The following is a 25584-nucleotide window of genomic DNA, read 5'->3' as shown; positions in this document are numbered from 1 at the left end:
TACGCGAGGCTGCAAACATGCACGAGTGCCATCACACGCGCTGTACTGCAAAATATTAAATCAAATAAGTTACAAAAAAAACCATCACAAATGTCCTGCCTGTATTGTCTTTTAATCACAGATATCCTGACTGTCTGTGTATTGTCTAATTGTCTTTAAACGTCAAGGTTTATTCTAAAGATTTGTCATAATGTAAAAGGCATCCTCATCTACTCTCAATGCCTGCACCCAATAAAGATGCTCTGGTGTCAGTATGACGAAGACTGAGTGACCAGTGGGCTTTGTTTTGATGCCTGACCTGTCATTACTGGGAGCCCTCATCACATGCCACCCCACCCCCAACCTGCATGAGATTCACTATTGTGTCTCTGCATGGCCACATTTGTATTCTCATATTTCTACATGTATTTATTTATTCTATTCTGAAACAGCTCACAAGTGCTTCCAGTGTGCAAATACTAAGTACTAGTCTATAGTCATGTTCATAGATTGTAATACAGTACTATCAAAATACCAATTATTCATTAACTGTTCAATTCATTCATACATTTGAACATAACTACTGTACATTTTCTAATGTGGCAACCCTGCATGTGCTCTAAAAAGTGTATATAGTAACCATAACAACCAATGAGAACATTTTTCAAAACACTACATGTAGCCAGTGTCCATCAAGACAGTGAAGGGGAAAGTCATTTGATTTTAATAAATGAAATACTGTACAGACAGCCTTGTCAATGCAATGCTTTGTGATGAGTGACAAAGGTAAACCTTCACTGAACTGAGTTTGCTTGACAGACAGTAACCAAATATTGGGTGACCATTATTTTTTCCAAAAAAAAAAAAAAAAGTATACACGGGCCGGCCCGGACACTCAAGATACTCAAATTTTACTCAGAGATGCCATACATTTCATTTTAACGTATGCCTCCTCTGTAGGCTGTAGGTTGAAAATAAAACAAAAAACATAAATCTAGATCAGTGATTTTTTATATTTTTTTGAATGGGGTGAGCCAGGCTCGAACCCATGCACTCCAGTTTAGATGTGCAGAGTTCTCCCAGTGAGCTAAATTTACGGGCTGCTGACTTAGCTCAGAATCTTATTTGAATGTTTAGAACGTGAGGTATGTAAAGTGCTGACCTACTTTTTGCTTAAAAAAAAAAAGCATAAAAATATATAGCAATAAAACATGTGCATGTAAAACCTGCATTTTTTTTTCCTATACCCCTTGCAATTGACTTGAGAACAATCTATGGTCTTTTTTAAAGTTTTTTTTTAAGACTTGGAACGGATTAAAATTATTTACATTAATTATAATGGGAAAATTTGTTTTGGATTTCGAACAAATCGCTTTTAGAACAGCCTTCTGGAACGGATGATGTTCGAAAACCGAGATTTGACTGTATATGTAAATAGACTTTTATTTTTTTTAATCAGCACAAACAACATTCAAAAGCTACATGAATCGAGATTGAAAGCTACAGCCCAGCTGCAGTCTGCATTGGACTGAAGGCAGCCATTCGGTTGGGAGCGATGATTCATTTTGTCATGCTTGTTGACCTAATACGTTTGCAAGTTAAGATGGCATCACAATACGGTGTCACCGCTTTCTGGTGGGACCCTCTGAAGGCCAACAGTCCCACTTCACTAGCCATACAGTGGTCACCAGAGTCCAGCAGTTGTCATTAACTTCTGACATGACAACACGGAGAGATGATGAGCCATCCTGCTGAGATCACACATCCACGTTAACCCACACAGTTTCTCTCGGTACCTTTTGCCTTCCGCACCTTTAGCTCTCGTCAAGCAGTCACCAGTCTTGTGTGATCCATCTGCGCCTCCTGTCCCTCTATCTTGAGCTTTTGACAAGAGGTCTACATTTCAAAAGGAAAGCAGAGACTTAGGATCGCAGTGCGATCACTCAGTGCTGTATGTATATGGTAAATATCAGTTTTTGAATGGACTATATACTTGCTTACTGTGCATGCACTTGGCACCTTTCTGTCACTCATCATTACGTGTTTGTGTGAGGGCGTGTTTGCATATGTGTGAGCACTAATAGGAGCGCACTGGACAGCAGCAGGCCGTGTCAACCACAAGCTCCAGACAAACCCTGAGGGTGTCCTATTTGGCACATACCCATCAACCCACCCACGCACACAAAGACGTGTGTGTGCGGGTGTATATATATATATATATATATATATAAACAGACAGACCTTAGAGCTTTTGAACCAACACAAGCGTCAGAGCATTAGAGGTTCTCAGCGTCTGTGTCCTTGTAGGACCTTATGTGCCATAAGCTTAGCTAGCTGCCTGCCATCCCCGTGTTGATCAGTATTTTCTAATCCTCCTTTTAGAGAACCGCTTCTTAAAAATAACAAAACAATCATGACCCAAATGATAATAAGCTTTGTTTATTAACAATAGTAAATATTAACTCTTTGGCTGCCAAAAACGTGTATTGACGTATGCTAAAATCCTAATGAATGCCGCCATAAACGTTAATTGATGTTTACTAAGTTATTTTTATTTATTTATGTTTATCAATTGGCAGTGGAGCGCTGCCTGGTGAATGGGTTGTGGAGTCCCAAAACACCCACTAACTATGGCCAGCAGATGGCAGCATTGTATCTCTTTTCAATCTGATGAAATCGAACGTTGTCAACGATGACGTGAATGATCAAAGTCTTTGTCACTTTAAATCTAATTCACAGTGTCACTAAACAAAACATATTCGTGTCAAAGTCAATGTACAAAAAAACGTATCTTCACAAAATGCATGTTTTATCTATTTTCGCTTATGTCACTCAAATGACCTATTTTCAAATGGTGATTACTAAAGAACGGAATAAGGTAGAAATATACTTTTTTTTTATAGCTATGTAGTCATAGCGCACAATATTTTGACAAACATGAGTGAAAATGCTAAAAACCAGCTGGCCACTGTCGGGGTTGTTTTTTGGATAACGTTTGGCAGTCAAAGAGTTAACTTATTCGCTGTCATTGACAGCAGCTATAAAAGTTTAAAAAAATAAATAAATAACTGGGCTGGCAAAAAATGAGTTAATAGCTAAACCCCTGGCAACAAAAGTGAGTACACCCCTAAGTGAAAATGTCCAAAACTGAGCAGAGTTAGTCCTTGTAGCAGAAGGAGACTGATTCTGTCATCTTTCGTCTATAACTGCTTCAAACATCAAAGCATCTGTAGTAGGAATGAAAACATTGTTGGTTTGTTGTGATTGTATTGTCGTTAATGTTTTGTTGTGTGTGAAAAGTACTGACATTCTCTACTTGAGTAAAAGTACAATTAAAAAAAACAACTTTGGTAAAAGTACTCAAATAATTACTAAAGTAAGAGTGTTGGAGACGTTATCGCGAAGGGGACGTGGAATTAATAAGTTAATGAATTTGTAAAGAGGTTAAGATTAGTTAAGTTTAAATAAGCACTTATCCAAGTTGTAACTTTGTGTTAGTTCTGCTTTGTTTTGAAGGTTTGACCATAGGGGTAATTTTATGTTTAGTATGCCCCCACTGGCCAGGTATGGCTACTGCATTTAGATGTGTGTACTTCCTGCTGGGTAAAAAGCTTAAAAGCAAGATGGCTGCCTTAGCTCTTTGTGTATGTGTGTGTGGGACGGGAGACAAGCGAGGCAGGCCTCTCGGCTTGATAAGGTTTTTCAAACATTAGTCGCATTATTATTTGACTATCATTTGATATCCTGTAATATTTCAAGCCAAAGGATTAGTATTGTTCACATATCACCTCTTCAAACTACCCAACATCCATAACCCGGTTCCTGACATCATCGCCTGACCAAACAATTGGTGAGTCAATGCATTGAAGCCCTGCTGAGACCTGCACTTGTCTTTCAATTAAGAACACTTGAAATCGGAGAAAAATGGCACAAACAAAAAGTTAAGAAAAAGTACAGGCTCTGAAATGTACTTGACAAGTTGAAAGTAAACAGTATTTTTACTGGATGTTTCCTCCTATGTCAGTTTGAAAGATATTAGCCAATCACTCGTCCACTCTGCGATGACACGATTGAACCTTCTCTCAAATTGTTGACTGGCAGTATACAGTGTTCTTCTTCTTCTCAAGTTTAAATTATCCTCTGTCGTGTCATCCCGGCGCGCGTTGTCCTCATAATTTACGGGTTATTCTAATCTAGCCAATTGCATGTGTCATGTGATCGTGTTTCGTAGAACCAATCACAAGCTAGGATGTTAAGGGACCGTGTGTAACGCTTTATATGATTGGCGGAGCCAGACGACATTCAGGTCAAATATTTTAATTGTTTTCATGCATTTAAAAACAGAAGCGACAACCACCTATTGAGTAAAAAGTGCAGATACTCATGTTATAATGCAACGGATAAAAGTAGTAAAAAAAAAAAAAATATACCGTATTTTCCGCACTATAAGGCATTATAAGGCGCACCTTCAAAGAATGACATATTTTAAAACTTTTTCCATATATATGGCGCTATAGTAGAGGCTGGGGTTACGTTATGCATCCATTAGATGGTGCTGCGCTAAAAGGGAATGTCAACAAAACAGTCAGATCGGTCAGTCAAACTTTATTAATAGATTACAAACCAGCTTTCTGACAACTCCAAAATGAATAATCAGCTGTTTTATTATTTTCTCTGAGGTCAAGTATTAGTATTAGCTAGCGATCCAAGATGGCGGGATCTTCTGCGCATGAGCGTCACCGATCATGCAGGGTCACCGATAGCGTCTTGACAGCGAGACCTCAATATTGATCCATATATAAGGCGCAACGGATTATAAGGCTTTTGAAAAAAATTGAAGGCTTTTAGGTGCGCCTTATAGTGCGGCAAATACGGTAAATACTCACTCAGGAAAGTACAAAGTACTGAAAAAACTACTCAAGTGCCGGTGCTTGTTAGTGTTACAATGTCTCACGTGTGAATAGGAAGCAGGTGTGTTAATTTAAACGTGCCAGAAAGCTAACCTGAACGGGTAAACTGACGATAACGACGCATACACTCAAAGACTAAATCATCAGACTAAATAAACAGATTGAGCCTGTGGAGACGTTTTGTGTGAAACAAATCTGGAAGAAATGCCCATGAATTTCTTCTGAGACCCAAATGAAATCTCCAATTCAATCTTCCAGGAATGGATTTTGCAGATTAACTTTTATACAGACGCTCTTTCTGTGACTGCGCAAGACTGTGCGGTTTTTAATTTACTGGTGAGAATAATTGGGAGTGAATCTCGACTTCTCCCTGCCTGCTCTCGCTTGCCTCTATTTGGGTTACGTATGTCTACGTTTTACAACAACACCTGTGAGGTTTGGACGGAGGAGCATCAATCTTTATTAGACTGAATGAGGCTGACCCTGTTGACTAAATTACTCTCACTGTGTGTGTGTGTGTGTGTTAATGTGGTTGTGTGCGTGCGTGCGCATGTTGTTAAGTGTTGAGCCCTCTTCTGACCTGGCTGACAGATGACTGCGGCGATTTCCAGGGTTCAGCAGATTAGGGGATTAAAGAGCGAGCCTTCACACAATAACCCTAATGCATAAGCACGTCAGTATACACTGTATGCACACAAATAGGCACGCATATCAAATAAACAAACTCTTGGGACAATGCGCCTTCTTCAAGGGTCTGTTCGAGCCAGTGCGACATTGCGCCGCGTCTTGTACTGAGTTGCGTAGATACTTAACATTCACACGGGCAAACAGATGGAAAAGAGCATTAAAAAGCTCCAGGGTCCAATTTCGCTAATGCCGTTTTCACACTAGGCATGACCCGTGTTGGTACTGAGAGCCCAGTTAACAGTTTGTCCTTCCAAACCAATTCAGAGCCCACTCAGAGTTAGATAATGAACCAACATAGTGGGTTGAATGTTTGTAGCACAGCCAGTGTTGTGATACTGCCAAATTACAGTCAGATGTCTCTTTTACATTTAAAAAAAAAGGCACAATGGCGCCAATTACGACAATACATGCAGTTCTAATTACCTCAACCACCGTAATTAACTCCTAGTTGGTAACTTTGTTGTCTGTGCCCAAAAATGTGAAATTAGATGACTTTACTTGATGTTAGTACATCAGACTGTTGTAACTTTTTTTGTTAATATTGTTCGGATTTTTTGACATGAATCTCTATTTCACCCTCACCTCCAGTGTGTGCGATCAGCACTGACTTACCCCTGACAACGTTCTGTCACACGAGTTCTGGTCCGGTGTTGGACGAGAGGAAAATAGTCCAGCAAGCTGGCTGGGGTCACGGAAATAAAAGCGTTTTTCTTCTAAAAACAATTTGTGTTCAAAAGAGTGATGCAAGTCAGTGATGATCGCACACACCGGAGGTGAGGGTGAAATAGAGATTCATGTCAAAAAATCTCTTTAAGGCATTGAAATACTGATCCGCCTGTGGCGTCGGCACATCATGCCGGAAATACACACCATAGACGCATACGCATACTATTCAGTACCTTCTGCGCATACGAGAGAAGTACTTTGTAGTACCAGTCCATACCATTAGCAGCTGTAAACACTATCCCTCATTGTTTGATAAAGGCAACCAGAAAGCTCTTTAGCATAAACAATGCATAGCTACTGCTATCTTTTTCACAATTCATACTCATAAAGCCTACCTGGTATATCCAGTTGTGTCTTCATGTCTTGCCATAGTTTGGCTTTTATCACTCGATTGACATAACCTTTAATGGTAATTTAAAACAATGAACCAAAGTGATGAATTCATTTTAGAGGTCTTCTGTCCAGACAGACATTCTACGTCCAAATGCGAAGGGTGTTAATGTGCAAAATGAGTACAATTGTAAAGGTTTTCCATTACTTACTGTTTACCCACATTCATCACTTCCTGTGCGCTGATTCGCTAGCTAACAACCAATCACAGTGATCAAATGTCACGACCTGCCAAAAACACCTCCAAGGTGCTCTCCAATGGCTCCGATGTTACGTCGGTGATTTTATACATCAATCAGACAGCGCATATCGACACACGGGCACTTCCTGACTTCTGACACCGGATTCATCTATCGAGGCCTTTAGGTTACTTAATAAAAAAGCGTGGACATTCTTTATAACGTTCTAAGTGCAATAGGATAGGTATTTACCGAAAAATTTAACCGATTAGGGTAAAATTAATGATCAGTTAAGCAATTATATATATATATATATATATATATATATATATATATATATATATATATATATATATATATATATATATATATATATACATATACATTTATTTTTATTTTATTTTTTTTATGGGAATGCTAATACCTTTGTGTGAATTTTCTGAAGTACTGTTCCGATGCTAGCAGACTAGAATAATGCGCTACCCGTTTGTCCTATAGCAAATTTACATTTTTAGACAGCAAAACTGCACCTCTCCTCGTCACAGCATACTTAATTGTTTCAAGACGTAAAGAAATTTAACAAACTACAACGGATCAGTATGATTAACCGATGAATGAACCAATTACATCATTCCTCGTATCTGTCCTGGGCGGCATCTATAATAGAGTCCCCTTTTAGCTTTAAGTTTGTATGTTTTGTAAGATTTGGGGGGTTTGGGGGTACCTGATTCATTCAGAGCAGTCTGCGTCACCTGCATCCAAAAGCTCCTTTTGTTTTGTTGTTGTTGAATTTGATCCATTTTAAGCCCCAGGCAGGTGCTCAGTGCCTCATTGGTAACTGGAGTTGATGGCATAGATGCTATTTCATCAGCCACATTTTGAATAACATTTAAGACTTGTGCTGCACAGTACATTACCCCTGAAGCGTCTTATTATTTGGTACACATCATTGTGGTAATGGAAGGAGAAATAACCTTGTGTCACAACTGATTAACTAAGAACCCAGAGCTTTGGAGAAACGATAGGTGCTCTTTATTTTCGGAGCGTGCGGAGTGGAGGCGTTGTTTATAAGGTGTTAGTTTTGGCAGGTCATGAGAGTGACGTGGTATAAGATCGTCGGATCGTCCCTTCTCTGTGTTTACAAGCTTGTTATCCATCCATTGTCGCATGTTTTCTTTCGCAAGAGTGGCCTTTGTGATAGAATGTAAAACATTGTGAGGGATTGTAAATTTTGTTTTGGGAAGCTGGAAAACGTTGTGACTTCTGTTTCTGTTTTAGAGCAATTAGCATTAGAATATACCTAATTTTTATGACGAATATGTTTAAAAAAAAAAAAGTGGGGACAATAGTTTTTTGCAACATGGTTGAGCTCTTATACTCTGCTGCCACCTGCTGGCCGTTTTTGTAATAACTACCATTGCTTCAAGTGTTTTCTTCAGTTCAGAGGCTGCATCAAAGCATTCTGTATGCTCTAGCATTAAAAAAAACGTATAAATACGTCTTTGGGAGAAAATGAGTTAATATACATGTACTTAATTCCTTGCATATGATTTTTCATAGGCATTTTATTTAGGTTTAGGTTTTCTACATTAAAGTTTCTTTCTTTTTTTTTCTTTTCTTTTTTTTACTATGTTTTTGTTTGCATGTGCGTGTTGTGTGTGTGTATATATTATGTACTTGTTCTTGGAGCACACTTGGGTTGATTGCCAATTAAATTTCTTGAAGTAGGAAGGAGACATAATGTGAACCATCCTGCCAGAAAAATATCTCTGCATATTGGAATACAGATTCTTAAAGACAAATCTTCATAGTTTTTTTTTCTTTTTCTTTTTCTGGAATGTGAGGTCTGTAAGACAAATTGTTCCAGTATTTAATGTGCTTTACTGTGACTTTAAATTTAAATCTGAAGTTCATGAATGCCATCTTTTTCTATGCCTCATTTTGTGACCTTTATTAGCAACGAACTGTAAATTCCACATATGATTTCTGACTGATTATGTAGATCAAACAACTTAGCAATTTGTGTGCTTGTGTGTGTGTTCACAAAAATGTGCTGCCTATGACACCCAATGTTAGCAATGCTTTACAAAAAAGTAAAGCTTTCTGACAGCAGTTAACATCTTGCATGACTCCGTTTCCGGATCCTGGGTGGTTTTGAAAGTCAAATGACGGCACAGCAGGACGATATTAGAGATGATAGTTACGACTGTACGTCTGTCTGTCAACTGACTGACTGGTTTTAACTCAACCTCCTCACATGCCTCTGGCTCTTTTGTGGGCTTGCTGCGGCAGTTCTTGTTAAGTAGTCTAGCGGCACCAAGCTACAGGATGTGTTTTCTAGCATAGGAACTCGTGAATAATGTTTCAGATTTTTGCCAGGTGTGCATGATGTTCGTTTTAATGGCTTAGCAATAAGGAGAAATGTCAATCATTTTTCATTTTATACGGCAACTAGATACTATGGTATGGTGACGAAACATCTGCCTTTTCTAGATATCTATTTATTGGGACCTACGTTAAAAAAAAAAAAAAAGGATAAAAATACTATATATATATATATATATATATATATATATATATATATATACATACACATATATATATATATATATATATATATATATATACACATATATATATATATATATATATATATATATATATATATATATATATATAAATAATAAAATATAAATAATAAAAACTCATCTGGAATTTCACTGTCAATTTTTTTTTTAATTATTGACAAACAATTCAATAAATGTGTTGAAGACAAACTTATTAGAATGCACTCTTTCGCCGCACTGTTGGTAATGTTTTGGTTTCAGTCCCGACTCACTGCATAATCTTACTGGTCCGCCATCGGCAACCTTGTTCGCGCTGCATTTCTAAATGTGCTTTGGAGGCAGCTTTAAAAAGCAGGATGCTGCGCAACTGAACAGGCTGGTCGGGCCGGCGGGATCTGTGGTGGGCACAGGGCTGGATTCATTGGTCTCAGTGGCAGAAAGACGGACTATTCATAAAATGTCTTTCCGTCTCTCTGTGCGATCACTACATGGTGTTTCCGGAGTATGTTTAAGATAGCAAAAGAAAACTTGACAAAGTAATGTTTCAGAGTCAGTCCCACGGATAAATGCAGAAAAGAAACATTGTAAGTTGAGAACTGAAAAAAAATAAAAAAAATCTATTTGAATCATTATATATTGGATATGAAATCATACGACGGCGTATTAGGGCCACGTCCATTTTTTTATTTTTTTTTAGAGGGTGGGGTCAATATGACGAGAAAAAAAAACTGTTTTAAATTTAAAGTGGCAAATTTGACACTTTTTAATATGACGAGGAAAAAAAGTGGCAAATTTGACACATTTTTAATATGATGAGAAAAAAAGTGGCAAATTTGCCACTTTTTAATATGACGAGAAAAAAAAATGGCAAAGTTGCCACCTTTTTTCTCATCATATTAAAAAGTGGCAAATTTGCCACTTTTTTTCTAGTCATATTGCCCCGCCCTCTAAAAAAAAAAAAAATTCTATGTGGCCCTAATACGCCGTCGTACCTTTCTGCCAACACAAACAGCCGCGTGGCGTGGAAAAAAAAAGTGGCAAATTTGCCAGTTTATAAAAAGTGACAAAAAAAAAAGTGACAAATTTGCCACTTTTTTTTCGTCGTATTAAAAACTGGCAAATTTGCCACTTTTTTTCTCGTCATATTGCCTCCGCCCCCTAAAAAGAAAAAAAAGAATGTACGTGGCCCTAATACGGCGTCGTAAAAATCATGATTGAAAGATTTGTGCATTTTTTCCAAGCATTTGCACAAGTCCCTAAAAAAAATGTGTGTGGTCATAAAGACTGAGGGCACATCCACAGAGGAATTCACCCCTTTTAGCCATGAACACATCGCACCGTATGCAACCATGCACGCATCTTTACACGCATTCCTCATTTGCAATTTCAAATTACAGCAGCCTTGCCAGTTATTGTATACAAACTCACCCTCTACCTTGATTTATGGGATCATTCAGTTCCCCGCTGCATTCAATGGAATTACCACAAACTCTTTGGCAGCCGTTGAATTCAGAAAATGTAGCGCGCTTCCCATGCTTCGGTTACATGCACTCGCTCTTTCTCTCTGCTTGCTTTTCTAAGCAGACATGCCGAGTTACAGTCTAAAATGGCCTCGTGAAAGAGGGCGGGAGTTAAGATGGCATCCCCTGAGACTTTTCAGAAAAGTAATTTAATAAACTGTGATATTTTTCCGCTCCGCAAGGGAAAGAGAATGAGCTCGGGAACGTAATGAAACTTGGCTGTTGAATTTTTATTAAAGAATCAATTTCCTGCACTTGAACATAGCCGAGAGAACAGACATTTTATTTCTGCCTGAATTGCAACATGTACTACATTACTGTCATAGAAGGAAAGGTGTAAAATCTTCATCAATCGAAGGGGAGTGTCCACTGAATTCACCTGCCCTTCAACACTGATGTAGCAAACGGATATACAGAACAGGATACAGTATGCTACCGTCATCGCAGTGAAACAGTGAAAAAAATATATGCCTCCCTGATTTATAACTTGGACAAACAAACAACATTAGTCTATTACACAAATGCAGTTACTGTATGTTGTTGTTGAACACAAATTTTTTAAAACGTACATTTTATTAACCCATTCAAACCCAAAGACGTATAAATATGTTTTTCAATACTTTGTTCTTCACTCCCAAAAACATATTTATACGTTTTGTTTTGTTTTTGTTTGTTTGGTTTTTATGCTAAAGCATAAAGATAGAGCTTCTGACATGAAAAGGTCGTTTAAAGCAATGGTAGTTATTGCAAAAAAAACGGCCAGCGGGTGGCAGAAGAGTATAAGAGATCAGCCAGGGCCATTTTCAACAAGCTCTTTTTGCCAGTGTTTTCAACAGGTCTGTGAATAATGATGAAAAATGGAAACGGATATGTTTTTATAGCAATAGAACAGAACATTCTGTGGACCTCGCAAAGTCAGTCAAAATCCAGTAAAACGGACAGGAGCAAAAGAGGTTGCTTCTGTGAAAATGGCTGGGAATGAAAGAGTTAACCAGGAATCCAGACTAACATTCTTTACTCGGAGAACAAGAGCCCCTAATTTAAAAAATGTTGGCGTGTTAGATGAAAATTTAGGGCCACACATGATAAACGGGTTTGCATTCATTTTACGTTTTCTAGGGCTCAGGTAACGATCGTCATCATGATTCACCTGTTTTCTGGGTTTGATAAAGCTGAGCCCTTCGGCACCGTGATGTCATTTTCAGTCGACAGGAATTGGCAAAATGGCCGCCCCCCCAGACATTTGTAGAAAAACAACCGTTTTTCACTTGACATATTGACACTGAATTGTTAAATGGGCTATTATAGCAACATCATTTTCTTAAACCTTTTTGCTTTACAAGGAAGAATTTTAAAAGGTATAGATGCTACAGCACAAATGCGTATTAAAAAAAAAAAAAAGTACCATATGGTCTTACGGTTACTAAGTACTTGAGCAACAATTTTAGCTAATGCCTTAGAAACGAGCTACCCAAGTGTTTTTGTTACATCCCGTCAAAGGCCTCGAACTGTACATTTGACAAATCATTTAAATCAACTCGCATATGCAAAAGGTGATTACCTTGATTTGTCGCCTTTCGCATACTGTATCAATCAAAGAATTTGTTTGTTCGCCGCGGTAATAGAATGACACTCCTTTTACCCCGACTTCCCGGCGACGTGTGGCAGCGACGGAGCGAGGGGGGTCAGGTGATGATTTATGACCAAGATGCTGCATTCTAGCACAGGATGATTAATCTCTTCTGGGAACACTTCGGGAGTACAAGTTTAACCTACCTCGGCCTTGCACACACGCAAACGCACGCACGCGCACATGCCTAAGAAGGACATAAACACATGGGCAGAGTGCACGTCGTTGCTTTTATATGCAATTTGTGTATTTGTGCGCAATCCTTCCTGCGCATTTTTTTTCTCTCCTCCTCCCTTGTTCATGCTCTCCACTTTTTTTTTTCTATCCTCAGTGACCTCACTTGTGCAACGTCTCACATTCACCCTCACGTCTTTCGCATTGTCCATTCATCATAGTCACAGATGCTCACACACACACACACACACACACACAAAGAGGTTTGATAGTACGAGAGGGATGAGGGAGAAAAGCCGCTCTATAAGGCCACTTGGCTGCGGTACGAGTAAGCATAAGGCTGTAGGATTAGTGCAGCTAGGTGTAAAGAGCTGTAATGTCTTAATAAGCACAGGGGGAAAACACGGACTTGCTCCATATGTTTGCTACAGCTGCAACAGACTATCCGTCTATCTATCTGTCTGTCTGCGGAGAGATTATTGATTTGCTCAAGCGGTTCACATGTCAACTGCAAGTAGGAACGGGCGAATAGCGATACCACGTATCAGTGTTGAGTCGATAAACGGCCTTATTTCAGGATACCGGTATTGGAACGCCCTCTTGTGGCCCTGTTACGATTAGGAAGAACATAAAATTACCATGTAGTTCATGTGATTTTATGGGGAAATGCTATATTGGGATAGGTAATTATTTATTTATTTTTTTTACGTTATCTGTCATTTTGTTGTTGTTGTTGTTGTTTTGGGGTGGGGGGCTCGTATGAAATGTATCAAAAGTACTAGTTGGATTAGTTCTTGATATCGGTATCGGTGCCTACTCAAGAGTTGAGACTGGTATTAGTCTGAAAAAGAAGTAGTATCGATCATCCCTAGTTGCAGGGATTGTTACCATTGACAATGGTGTGCAATACTACTAATTGGGAATGGGCGAGTACCGATACCAGGTATCAGTATTGGTGCTGATATCAGCTTTATTTTAAGAACTCGGTTAGGGTGTCCTGATGCCAGTTTTTTTTTCTTCTTCTTCTAATGTGATAACAATTTTGCAGCTTAGAGTATTGTCCGATATCTGTCCGATATGATATTAGCAGGAATGATGAATGCTTTTATTGGTTTGTTAGTATAAAATGTTAGAGGAGACGTTAGAGGATACTATTAAAAAAAAATAAAATAAAATCAGCAACAGTAGGTATGAAAAAAAGCAGGACCCCTTTATTCCTAACCTTTGGGTTAAATATGGCTGCAGATATATGAGTGCTAATATCAGATATTTTGGATGTAGACTGATATCAGTATCGGGACACCCCAAGTATCGATTTTCGTGACGTTGGCCGATAGCAGTATCGGATGCCCTCTTGTGACCTTTTGACCATCAGGAATAGTAAATTAGAAGAATAGAAAACTGTCATTAATTTCATGCAATTTTAAGGAAAATTGCTACTGTATATTGGGGAATTTAGGTCTTTGTTTATTTTATTTTTTTTCTTTAAGAGGACGGGGACAATATGACGAGAAAAAAAGTGGCAAATGTGCCACTTTTTAATATGACGAGAAAAAAGTGGCAAATTTGCCACTTTTTTTTCTCATCATATTAAAAAGTGGCAAATTTGCCAGTTTATAAAGTTGCAAATTTGCCACTTTTTTTTGGTCATCATATTAAAAAGTGGCAAATTTGCCAGTTTATAAAGTTGCAAATTTGCCACTTTTTTTGTCATCATATTAAAAAGTGGAAAATTAGCTATTTTTTTCCTAGTCATATTGCCGCGCCCTCTTAAAAAAAATAAAAAAATAATAATAATAATAATATTCTATGTGGCCCTAATACGCCGGCGAGAAAAAAAAAAAGTGGCAAATTTGCCAGTTTATAAACTGGCAAATTTGCCACTTTTTTTCTCGTCGCATTAAAAACTTTTTTTTTTTTTTTTTTTTTGGTATTGATATTTGGTATCATATCGGCGACTATTTTAAAGTTGAGCACTTGTACTGTGATCGGTGTGAAAAAAGTGGAATTGAACATCCCTAATACTAACACAATGAAACATTGGGTCAGGATGTCACGGAAGACATCAAGAAGTGACTTGATGTCATGCAACCCCATTCAGTCTCATGCTCACCTAGCTACAGAAGAGGAAAATATTCCACAAATCATGATGAATCATCCTAATCTTACCTAACACGCACAAACAACGGAGAAAATCTCACCATAAAGTATCTCATCATTCACACTTGAAGCTTACAGAGCCATACAATAATATGTCATCTGAGTAAAAAACACTGGGTACATGATATTTATATGTTATGGCCAACCACGCTTAAACTTAGTTCCCCAGCTTCCAGTTGTGACTAAGCGTCATCCCGCCTTAAGATCGCTTTTTTTTTTTTGTGCGTCTTTGGCACTGCAGATAAAAGCTTACGTCACGACTGCGTGTGCATTTGTTTATCTCAGCGAAGTGTGTAATTCTGTTAGTCTACCCCACTGCCTTTTGTTACATCATCATCTTAACGCTGATTGAAAAATACGATTGCTGGAAAGGTCTTCAATGTGTTTTGATTACAGCTGTGAAGTCACCCGGCTTTGAAACGTTCCTTTTGTGTGGACGTGTTTGATGTTGACTTTGAGGATGTGGGATTGTCCTGTGCTTGGTTCAAGGATTATTCAACAATTCCAATTCCTTTGATGGAAAAAAAAAAAAAAAAACACAGTTCTGATTTAAATAATTTCTGCTTTCCATTTCCCGATCACCGGTTTTGCAGCTTTTATTCAGGGGCATTGCACTCAATATGTTGACTAGCTTCCATGCTCAATTTGAATAGAATAATAAGCACACAATTTTTGAAATGCCAAAGATACAGAACACTGACACTACCTTTTTTTTTAATGAATTGGGTAAATCCCCTGTTGATTAATTGAATATACAATCTGTTTTACTTTCTGGCTCATGAGTTATTTTGTAAACATAAAACAAAAAACGTGTTGTGTGTCTTCAGGAAGTGAGTCAAATCACATGCCCTCCATGTTGGATGCTGTTTGTCAAAAACAATAACAAAAGATCAGCATTAGAAAAGTGCTGGTGCAAAAATACCCGTTTATCCCTGTTTAGTCTTTATCATACAGCCATATGCTATTTTTTTGGTGGATTTTGTTTCAGGGATTTTCATGGATTTAGCATGTGAGGGCAAAAATCACTTAAACAGCCGTCTGTGTTTATGTTTAAATCCAGTGGTAGTTTGAAGCAAAATGAGAACAGGGGGGAGCTGCCGGAGGACAAATGGTGAAAAACGCTGAATTCATTTGAAGTCTTTAAATTGTCCATAGATGTGAGGCACTTACTTGGTAATGCAAACACACATTGATCGCTTCACAAGCAAATTAGGTTCCCCTTCATCTGACAATTAGCATAAATTTTAAACATAGAAGGCCAAAACATCCCTAATGAAAATTAAATTGCACTAATAAAATAGCCAATAGAGGGTGCTAGATCTGCACAAATGGAAATCAACATGACTTTTTTTTAACAGATGTGTTGCTTTTAAATATTGTGAACATGACGTCGAACGATATCGTGGCAGTTTTAATATCACGATATCACAATATTGCCCTTATCCTTATTAGATGGTGCTGCGCCAAAGGGAATGTCAACAAAACAGTCAGATAGGTCAGTCAAAGTTTATTAATAGATTACAAACCAGCTTTCTGACAACTCCATTCACTCCCAAAATGAATAAACAGCTGTTTTATTATTTTCTCCGAGGTAAAGTATTAGTATTAGCTAGCGATCCAAGATGGCGGGATCTTCTGCCGATCGTGCAGGGTCACCGATAACGTATTGACAGCAAGAACTGTTGCGGCTCAATATTAATTCACGTATAAGGCGCACAGGATTATAAGACGCATGGTCAGCTTTTGAAAAAATTGAAGGCTTTTAGGTGCGCCTTATAGTGCGGAAAATACGGTGCTCGATCTGCATACAGACATTCAATTTGAGAACGTGATCTCTAAAACTCATTGTTAAGTTACTTTCAATAATAAAGCTTTATTTACTGCATTCCATCGAAAAATGGTTTGCGTCGCTTTCAGTACGCTGTAATAAAAAGCATTTAATCAGTCTTTTTTTTTTTTTTTTTTTTTTTTTTACAGACTTGTTTATTTTCATGTGGACTCGGGCATTTCGCATGCCAAGTGGGTTTCCCTTATATTAAAGCATATTGATTCTAAAACATTTATGCAACAACGCTCCGCATAACCGCTTTTAGCATATTCTCTGGGGAGATGTTTGGTGCTGTGAAAGCTTGAAGCGTCCGCCTGCATGTTCCTTCTTTTATCAACTGCATTGTGCCAAGAAAACCGGTTACCAAGAAAGAAACTAAACTAATAAACTAAGTAATTTGTTACTTTAGTTGCTCTACCAACATCTTACAATTCACTTGGTGTGAGGAGTTCATGGTGAAATTTAGTACCTCTTAAATGGCTTATTATAGAATTGACTGATTGTTGTGAAAGGTTCCGAGTTGTCAGGGAAGAGGTTTAGAAAATAGTTCTCGCTCCGCCATCTCGAAATGTGTGATTATGCAAATTAGCTTCAGCGATTTCTTTACTGCGCGCAGGAAAAGATGAACTATTAAGACGGAAATGCCAACAATTACAATTACATTTTGTAAGAGTATTTGTCAGACAACTAAAAGAGAGGAGAAGAAGAAGAAAAGAAAAAAAAAAGAGCGTGAATTGGGTTCGGGGCACATTGTTATCACAGATGTTCCAGTGCTGTGACTGAAATAAAGAACCCAGTTTCTCCGCTCTCAAAAGAACTCTCACCCACTGAGCTTCTATTTCTTTAGTTCAGCTTACCCGGTGTGAGATCCACTTTCCAATGGTACCAAATGCTCTTTTATGACATTCACTGGTAACACCAGAACAGCTCTTGCTTCGAAATAAGTTGAAAGGGTTGTCATTCTACCATACTTGGGATCTCAGGATGACAAAATAGGAAGACAGAAAATACAAAATCCCAATTTTATGACTTTTTTTTTTTTTTTTTTTCAGGTCATAAAATAACTAAGTCCATTTTGATTCCTCCCAGCTATTACCAGCTTAGGACACAAATAGATGACATCATGATATCAAAGAGCTGCGGGATAGATTCAAACAATTTAGTCGGCCCACCCTAATCCTCACTGTGGAACAAAAACAAGTCTGAATACAATGAAATTAGATTTACTGATCCTTTGTGATCTACGCTATTGTTTTGATTTGCCAGTTTATTAAGAAAGGGAATGAGTGTTGTTGAGAGTGAAGTCAAAAGAGGAACACTCAACAATACAAAAATCATTCATTTGTAGAAACCACTCTCCAAGTAAACATGGTATCATTGAAAGGAACAAATTAGCCTATAAATGTACACTGCCAAATAGTATGGCTTCAATCAGTGTTGGGCTGGATCCCTCACCTCAGTCTGAATCTTAATTGTCCATTTTACCAAGACATTTAGGAACATTCTGTTACTCCATATTTGGGGGAAGAATTAATTTTATTTATTTAATGGTTTATTTATTTAATGTGGTCATCGGTCCCAATACTTAAAGGCCCAGTCTGCCGGTTTCGCTCTGGAAAAGGCACTTTTTAAATACAGGATTTAAACAAACAACAAAATCACCACCAAAGATTAACATAAACCCAGATGTGTAGACTGAGAGAAAGTTAAAGTGTGTACATCCTGTATTTAAAATGTGCATTTTCCTGAGTGAAACCGGCATACTGGGCCTTTAATGTTTTATTTATTTAATGTGGTAAATACTTAAGCCAAATAAAAGGTGTAGATTGTCAATGTAGACAACTCTGTGTGGGTGAAGTCCGAGGTATGAAATGAAGTTTGAAAGCATCAAGCGCCTTTGTGGCATGGACTTGACCTTTCTGAATGCATTTTTTTTTTTTCCTTACATATATACTTTGTACACACACGCGCGCACGCACACACACATTTTTTCACCAGTCAATCCCTGGACACTTCAACAATTAGCACTCACTTTCACATCTATGGACAATTTAAAGACTTCAAATTATTTCAATTTAAAGACTTCAAATCAAATATTCAGATGAAATATATATTTTTTTTAGTGATGGGCGAGTACAGATACAGATACTATTGCTATTAGAGATTGTAGGTGGTTTATATGCATTGCTGTTATGTACAAAAGCACAATATTGTGCTTTTTTTGTTTTTGTTTAGTATGAGCTTTTTTTTTTTTACAATATTGTGATATTTTTTAAATATCACCAACGCCCCCACAATATCGTGATAATTATCGTATCGTGACCGTCATATCGTGATAATATCGTATCGTGATGTTTGGATATCGTTACATCCCTACCATCTAATGGATGCATAACGTAACCCCAGCCTCTACTGTGGCGTCTTATATATGGAAAAAGTTTTAAAATACGTCATTCATTATAATTATAATGCGGTGCGCCTCTTAGTGCGGAAAAATACGGTACATCGAGTGATGTTTGCATGCAGTGTGTAAGTGTGAGTGCGCGTGTGAGAGAGATCTGGCCTTGTAGTTGTGAGGTAGAACTCCCTGATCCTCCTGGTTAAAGATGGATTTGGCTCGTGTGCCGCTGACCCATCTGGACTGTTTGCTGGGCTTCATTCACTCTCATCCTTGGACTACAGTTGGAGCCCAGAAGCTCATCTTCACGGCCTTCAGATTCGGCACGACAGCTGTCACAATATTTTAATAGACAACGACCTAATATACGTCTGAAGATTTTTTGTGTGACGCTTTTATGTATAGTGTGTGTCACAGTAATCCTCGAGCATGTGTTTTTCTCAACTCATTCCAACACACACACGTATGCCGACTGCTAATTGGATTTTTTTTTCTTTTTCTTTTTAATCCATATTTCCCTACATTGGTAAAACGTTGATCCTTTGCAATCTGCTTGTGGGTGAATTTAGCTCCCAAATATTTTATCTGCTCTGATTTCTGCTCCCGGCTCAAGCCTGGTGTGACCTCTTACACTTGGAGAGTCAAAGAGGATCAGCGTTTAGATCCACTCAGATTACCGCATTCGCTCACAAAGAACAGTAACGCTAGCGCCTCCCCTTGCCCGTCTTTGGAGCAACGAATGAATCCGTTGTTTGGACGTGAAATACAAAATAAATCAGGCACATACACAGTCGCGCAGACGGACGCGACTGCGCGGTTGCGTAACGTTTGAGGGGCTGGATAATGTCAGCGGACCAAAGCCTTCGTGGCTCCCAGTCATCCATGGCTGCCAGCCTCGCTAACATCAACTCCACTCCACAGAAGCAGGACAAATGCAGCCTGGTTTCTCTGCCGTTTTTAAAAGGCAGCTTACTTGTGTACGCGTGCGTTTGTTACCTTTCCTTTGTGACATGAAGACATCCCTAAAATAAAATGCAGAGCAGGGGGCGAGGTCACCACCCTTTTTGAAACTGAGCTCTACCTCTTAGATAGTAATTAATTTGAAGGGCTGTCGGTTTAATTTACGTTTCTGCTATTGAATTATCAAATATTCAGATTAAATATATATATTTTTTTAGGGATGGGCGAGTACAGATACCAGGTATTTGTATTGGGCAGATACCCTTATTCCAAGGTACCGGTACTTACGACTGATGTCGATACCAAGAATGGAGAATTGCCATTAATTTCATGCAGTTTTAAAGAAAATGCGATATTGGGATATATGGGTCTTTCTGTAAAGTAGTGTGTCATCTTTTTTTTTTTTTTTTTTTTTTTTTTTTAATTATGTATCAAAAGTAGTACAAGTAGTATTGGTACTTGGTATCGGTGACAAAAGCTAAGTACTTGTACTAGTATTGGTCAGAAAAAAAAAAAGTGATATCGAACATCCCTAATATTTTTGCTTGGTTTTAAAGAACAATTACGAATGAATACACAAGGGAAAATACAATATTTTACTCAACAATTAGCAACTATTTGGTTTTCTTTTTTTTCAATAATCAATCGGGATGTAACAATAAGCGCAATATCGTGATATCGTGATATTAAAACCGCCACAATATTCTTGTCGTCATGTTCACGATATTTAAATGCAACACAAAAAAAGTCAGGTTGATTTCCATTTGTGCAGTTATAGCACAATCTGGTGGCTTTTTTTTAGTGCAATTTAATTTTCACTATGGATGTTTTGGCCCTTCTATGTTTAAAATCTATGCTAATTGTCAGATGAAGGGGAACGTAATATGTCTGTGAAGCTAGTCAATATGTGGAGGAACTCAATGTGTGGATGCATTAACAACATAACATAATAATAAAACATAATAATAACATTGCTGTTATGTACAAAAGCACAAAATTGTGACCTCATTTTTTACAATATTCTGACCTTTATTAAATATCGCCAACCTCCCCACAATATCGTGATAATATCCTATCGTGACGTTTGGCTATGAAGGGCCACAAATTATTGTTTTTATTGTCAGGCTACAGGTGATAATACTGTAAGTATGTTCAAAGCAATTAAAAAATACATTATAATATATAAAATAAATTTTTATTATAATATATAAAAATATTATATATAAAACCTTTGTAAACGAAAAGTCCTGAAAACTTCATTATGACTAAATGGACACAAGTGTTGCAACTGTGTATATATATAACTTGGTTTACATATTTCATTTTAATAATAGTAAATTAGAATTGTATTAATAATGAAATAAGTTTAAATATATTTAGTAAAAGGGGTAGGACTAGATAAGTTTCTAACTTCTTCCTACTCCCTTTTGAACATGTCAGTTATGATTGATTGAATGATTATTTTATTGGGATTTTCTTCTCTTTTGATTGTTGTTGTTTTTTTTCCTATCTCTGCTGTTCATCTGTTTATATGTTCAATAAATTAAAAAAAGAAAAAAAAACTGTTATCAACAATAATGTAACATTAAATAAAAGATAGCACAGTCAAGACCTATTGAATGAATAATAATTATATCTTAACGAATATGGGTGTTTGTTGATATCTTTTATGCATATGTTTTTGAGCATGTGTTACAAAGACAGATGTACACAAACCAAAAAAGCTGGCAACAAATTCATGTCTGCTGTCACTAAACTCCCTCTTCGTCCTCCCACGCGATGTGCCACGAGGGCGGCCAGCCTCTTGACACGGTTCCATTGACCCCATATGCTGACCACAGGAATGAGCTAATGAGTCACATAGCCTTAAATGTAGCCAAAGTGCAGAATGATTACGTTCAAAGAGACTGAGAGGAATCGTGGGAAATCGTAACAAAATGGGAAAATGGCACTTTGAAACAAAAGATGAAAGACAAAGAGAAATAGACCCTGTGCTGACTCAGTCATTTTGTTTAAAAAGACAATCTGATTGATAAGGAATCTCTCAGCTGACGGCGGTTGCATTGCAGCGCGCACTCATCACTATTCAAGGCCTCCACTCTTGTCTTTACCTTAGCAGTGCGGTGAAACAGCTGCAAAAAGAAAGCGAGGAAAATTAAACACTCCGAGTAGTTAAACTCGCTTCCCAATTGAAGTGAATTCGCAGAAATGCTCATCTATCGTCAGTTGTACGAATACAAGTAGTCCTATGCAATTTTGCCTATTGATCGCAGATTAATATAAAATATTAAATCAATATATATATTTGAGTGTGTGTGTTTTTTTTCTCTCCAGGTTTGTGCTTCATACTTACATACTGTACATAATTCATACAGAGTTGCTACAGTAGATACCACAAAAACAATCTTAAAGCCCTTTCACACTGCACTTAGCATAGAACATCCGGCCGACCAACCCATTCATTGCCTAAGAGCCGGTGCGGTGCGAGGTGGAACGCTGTGCCATGGATCGTAACTATCAGCAGCAGATTAATAACTGTCCTTTTTTAAAATAGTTGGGTGGACCACCCATGACCCCAGGAAGCATGCTTATTTACCCCCCCCGTTCTAGAATAAAGTGTAATTGCATGTCAGAGTGCACAGGGAATATTAGCTGAAAGTGTAGGATTTTTTATTTGTAAATTGCTCTATATTTCTATCTTTTTTTTTTTTTTATGTTAATAAGAATACAACGTTATGCAGAAGTGTACTTAAAACATTTTATATAGACAAATGATACTTTATGTGGTCGCAGCGGTGAGTTGGGACTGGGAGGCTACAATTAGTACTATTATTATTATTATTTTTCCTAGTGGGCGTAACAGAAAATAGTTGAGACGTAACAACACACCCCCAAAACCAGAAACTAATTAATCAGGTAGAGTTTATGTCAGTCAAAATTCAAAGTATATATCGTATCTTAAATATATAGTATCAGGAATGTTAGTTGTTTGTTTGTGCAGCAATGCTGCATATTCATTTTCACTTTTACATCATGACATTGCATCTTATTTTACAATATTTTTAAATTTAGCTTTGCAAAATGACAGTTTGATATTTCTTGTAATACAATCTATAATAATTAAGTAGAATAAAACATATTAATGTTGTTCTTGAGGTCCTTGTTTGTTGTGGCTGAGATGCGAATGATCCTGACAAAATTATCCGCAATGTTCCTGAAAGGTGATGATAGATTCTCTGAATATAGTACATTCAAAAAAAAAAAAAAGGAAAAAATGTGTTCTTACTGTGTGTGTTATGACGAGATGACATGAAAATCTGTCTATTTCCCTTGCATCGACATGTTGTCGGATACGTGTCGCTGTCGTGTAGCTGTCCCGTGTGTGAGGCGCTGTCGCAAGATGGAGGGTTTGAAGTCGTCACAATATCGGAGGCGAAACTCCACCATCCTCAAGTGTGAAGTTTCACAACCGAGACTCACTGTCAGAGTTGCGAGGGTTACTTTAAAAATATATTCTGATGCAGTTTCTAGTTACATGTTAAAAACATATAATCTGTAACCTGATCCATTCATTCATTCTTATTTTTTTATTTTTTTATTTTTTTAGAGCTCAGAATTGTTCATTCAGTAGTCTTACCGATTCAACGTCTTATCGTCATTGCTCTTTTTTTTTTTTGTGTGCGTTTGTGCGCGTGCGTGCAAATACGTATAAATTTATACTCATTAATTCACCTAAAACCTCATAAAAATCCCATTACCCTTCACCTTAACCAGGTACTTCAGAGTCTCACCAGAGTCGTGAGGTTCAAATGGTCAGGAGACCAGAGAAAAGGTCAGAAAAGATCAAAAGAAAAGAAAGATAAATCAAAGTGAAATCCAGCACCGACCAAACACTTCCTGCCTTCCCCATGGTTACAAAATCAAAGTCTTACGCCAACCCCAGAAGCCTCTAAATTCCAACAGATTAACGAGATCTCAAGAGACCAGAGGAAAAACTAAAGAGAGGAAGGAGGGAAGGATCGATGACACATTCATTCATTCATTCATTCATTCATTTTTTTGACCGCTTATTCCTCACAAGTGTCGCGGGGGTTGCTGGAGCCTATATCGGCTGGCTTTGGCGCAGTAGGCGGGGTACACCCTGGACTGGTTGCCAGCCAATCGCAGTCCATAAATCCAAGTACCATAATATTAAAGCAACGTAAGGTGATTACTTTCAAATACTTTTGGATCACTGTAATACCAAATATGGCTAGAAGGTCAAAAGAAATGACCACATGGTCAATAGTTGTTATTGCGGAGATATGGAGGACAAGAATGGGAAAGACAAGTAGAGCGACTCGTCTTCATTTTCTACACAAAATATCATCATCAGCTCCGTTATAAATTCGAATCTGTGAAGAGCTAAGTGCGGAGACAATGAACCCCCACTGCTCCTGCCGGCGGCAGAAGTGGATTGTGTGGCCCGCGCGGTTGTGTTTCGAGGCACGGGGGCGTCCTACCGCCTGTCGGCCGTGGCTCAACCGGGGACTTGGCTGATTAGGCAGGTGAAGCAGGGGGGAGTGGCTCGGCGGGAGCCTTCCCCGCCTCTGCTCCACCCGCCTAAACAGCCAGATCCCAAGCCAAGGCCAGCTGGAAGCCGCCTCAGAAGTTGCCGGGCATAACAGAGTGGTGTGTGGAGGCAAAAGAAGATTGTTAAGCCAGAAACTAGTGAAATGGTGTTTTGGCATCACTTGACATTCAATTGTAATCTAAAAATGTCAGTGTTTACTAAATGTACATGTAATTTGAGTATGTGTACTTTTTTTGTAATTCAATTTTCAAAATTCAGATACTTTTTTTTTTTTTTTTTATCTTATTTACATAATGCTGGCTCTTCATGGCCCTTTGGAATTGTCGCGATGTCGCCGTGCATCTAGTCACATCACTTGGCAGCTCACATCAGTGACGTGAATTTGCAGTGTGATGTCCGGCTTTGACTCAGTCTCTTCCAAAGGACCAGGCAAATAAATGCTGGCTCCAGTCCACAGCAGATGTGTAACAGTCGAGCCAAGATGTTCAGAAAACTTCTTTGTTTTTTTGTTTTGTTTTGTTTTTTTAGATTTGGGCCTTTCCACGACTTTTCCCACATCCTACCTTTATAATCTGCTTTTCATTAAATGGCCATTCTTTCCTTAATGCAGTGCTTCTCAAATAGTGGGGTGGACCATACCCCCCGTGCCACCCCCGCGAGACACCATCAAGGGGGGCGAGTTTGACCTCGGGGAACGTTTTGATTCTTCTTCTTTTTCTTTTTCTTTTTTTTTTTTTTTTTTTACTGTCCTAGAATAAAGTGCAATTGCACCTCCACTACATTAGGGGGCAGTGGCGCTCATTATGGCAGGGAGCATTCGCTCGGTGGTGTAAGGGTTTTGTTTGCACTGAGCATGCGTGCTTTGCACACAGCAAAAAAAATAAAAAATCAGCACAAATTATT

The 25584-nt window shown here is 38.1% G+C and overlaps 1 protein-coding gene across 16 annotated transcripts in view; it reads left to right on the top strand.

Moving 5' to 3' along the window:
- Positions 1-25584, top strand: part of LOC144026350 (teneurin-2-like) — a 269697-nt gene that overhangs the window by 749 nt on the left and 243364 nt on the right. The window lies entirely within an intron of this gene.

Source organism: Festucalex cinctus, chromosome 9, assembly GCF_051991245.1.
Source record: "Festucalex cinctus isolate MCC-2025b chromosome 9, RoL_Fcin_1.0, whole genome shotgun sequence".
NCBI classification, from domain to species: Eukaryota; Metazoa; Chordata; class Actinopteri; order Syngnathiformes; family Syngnathidae; genus Festucalex; species Festucalex cinctus.
Note: the sequence above shows the minus strand (reverse complement) of the source record. Positions and strands in the feature narration are given on the sequence as shown.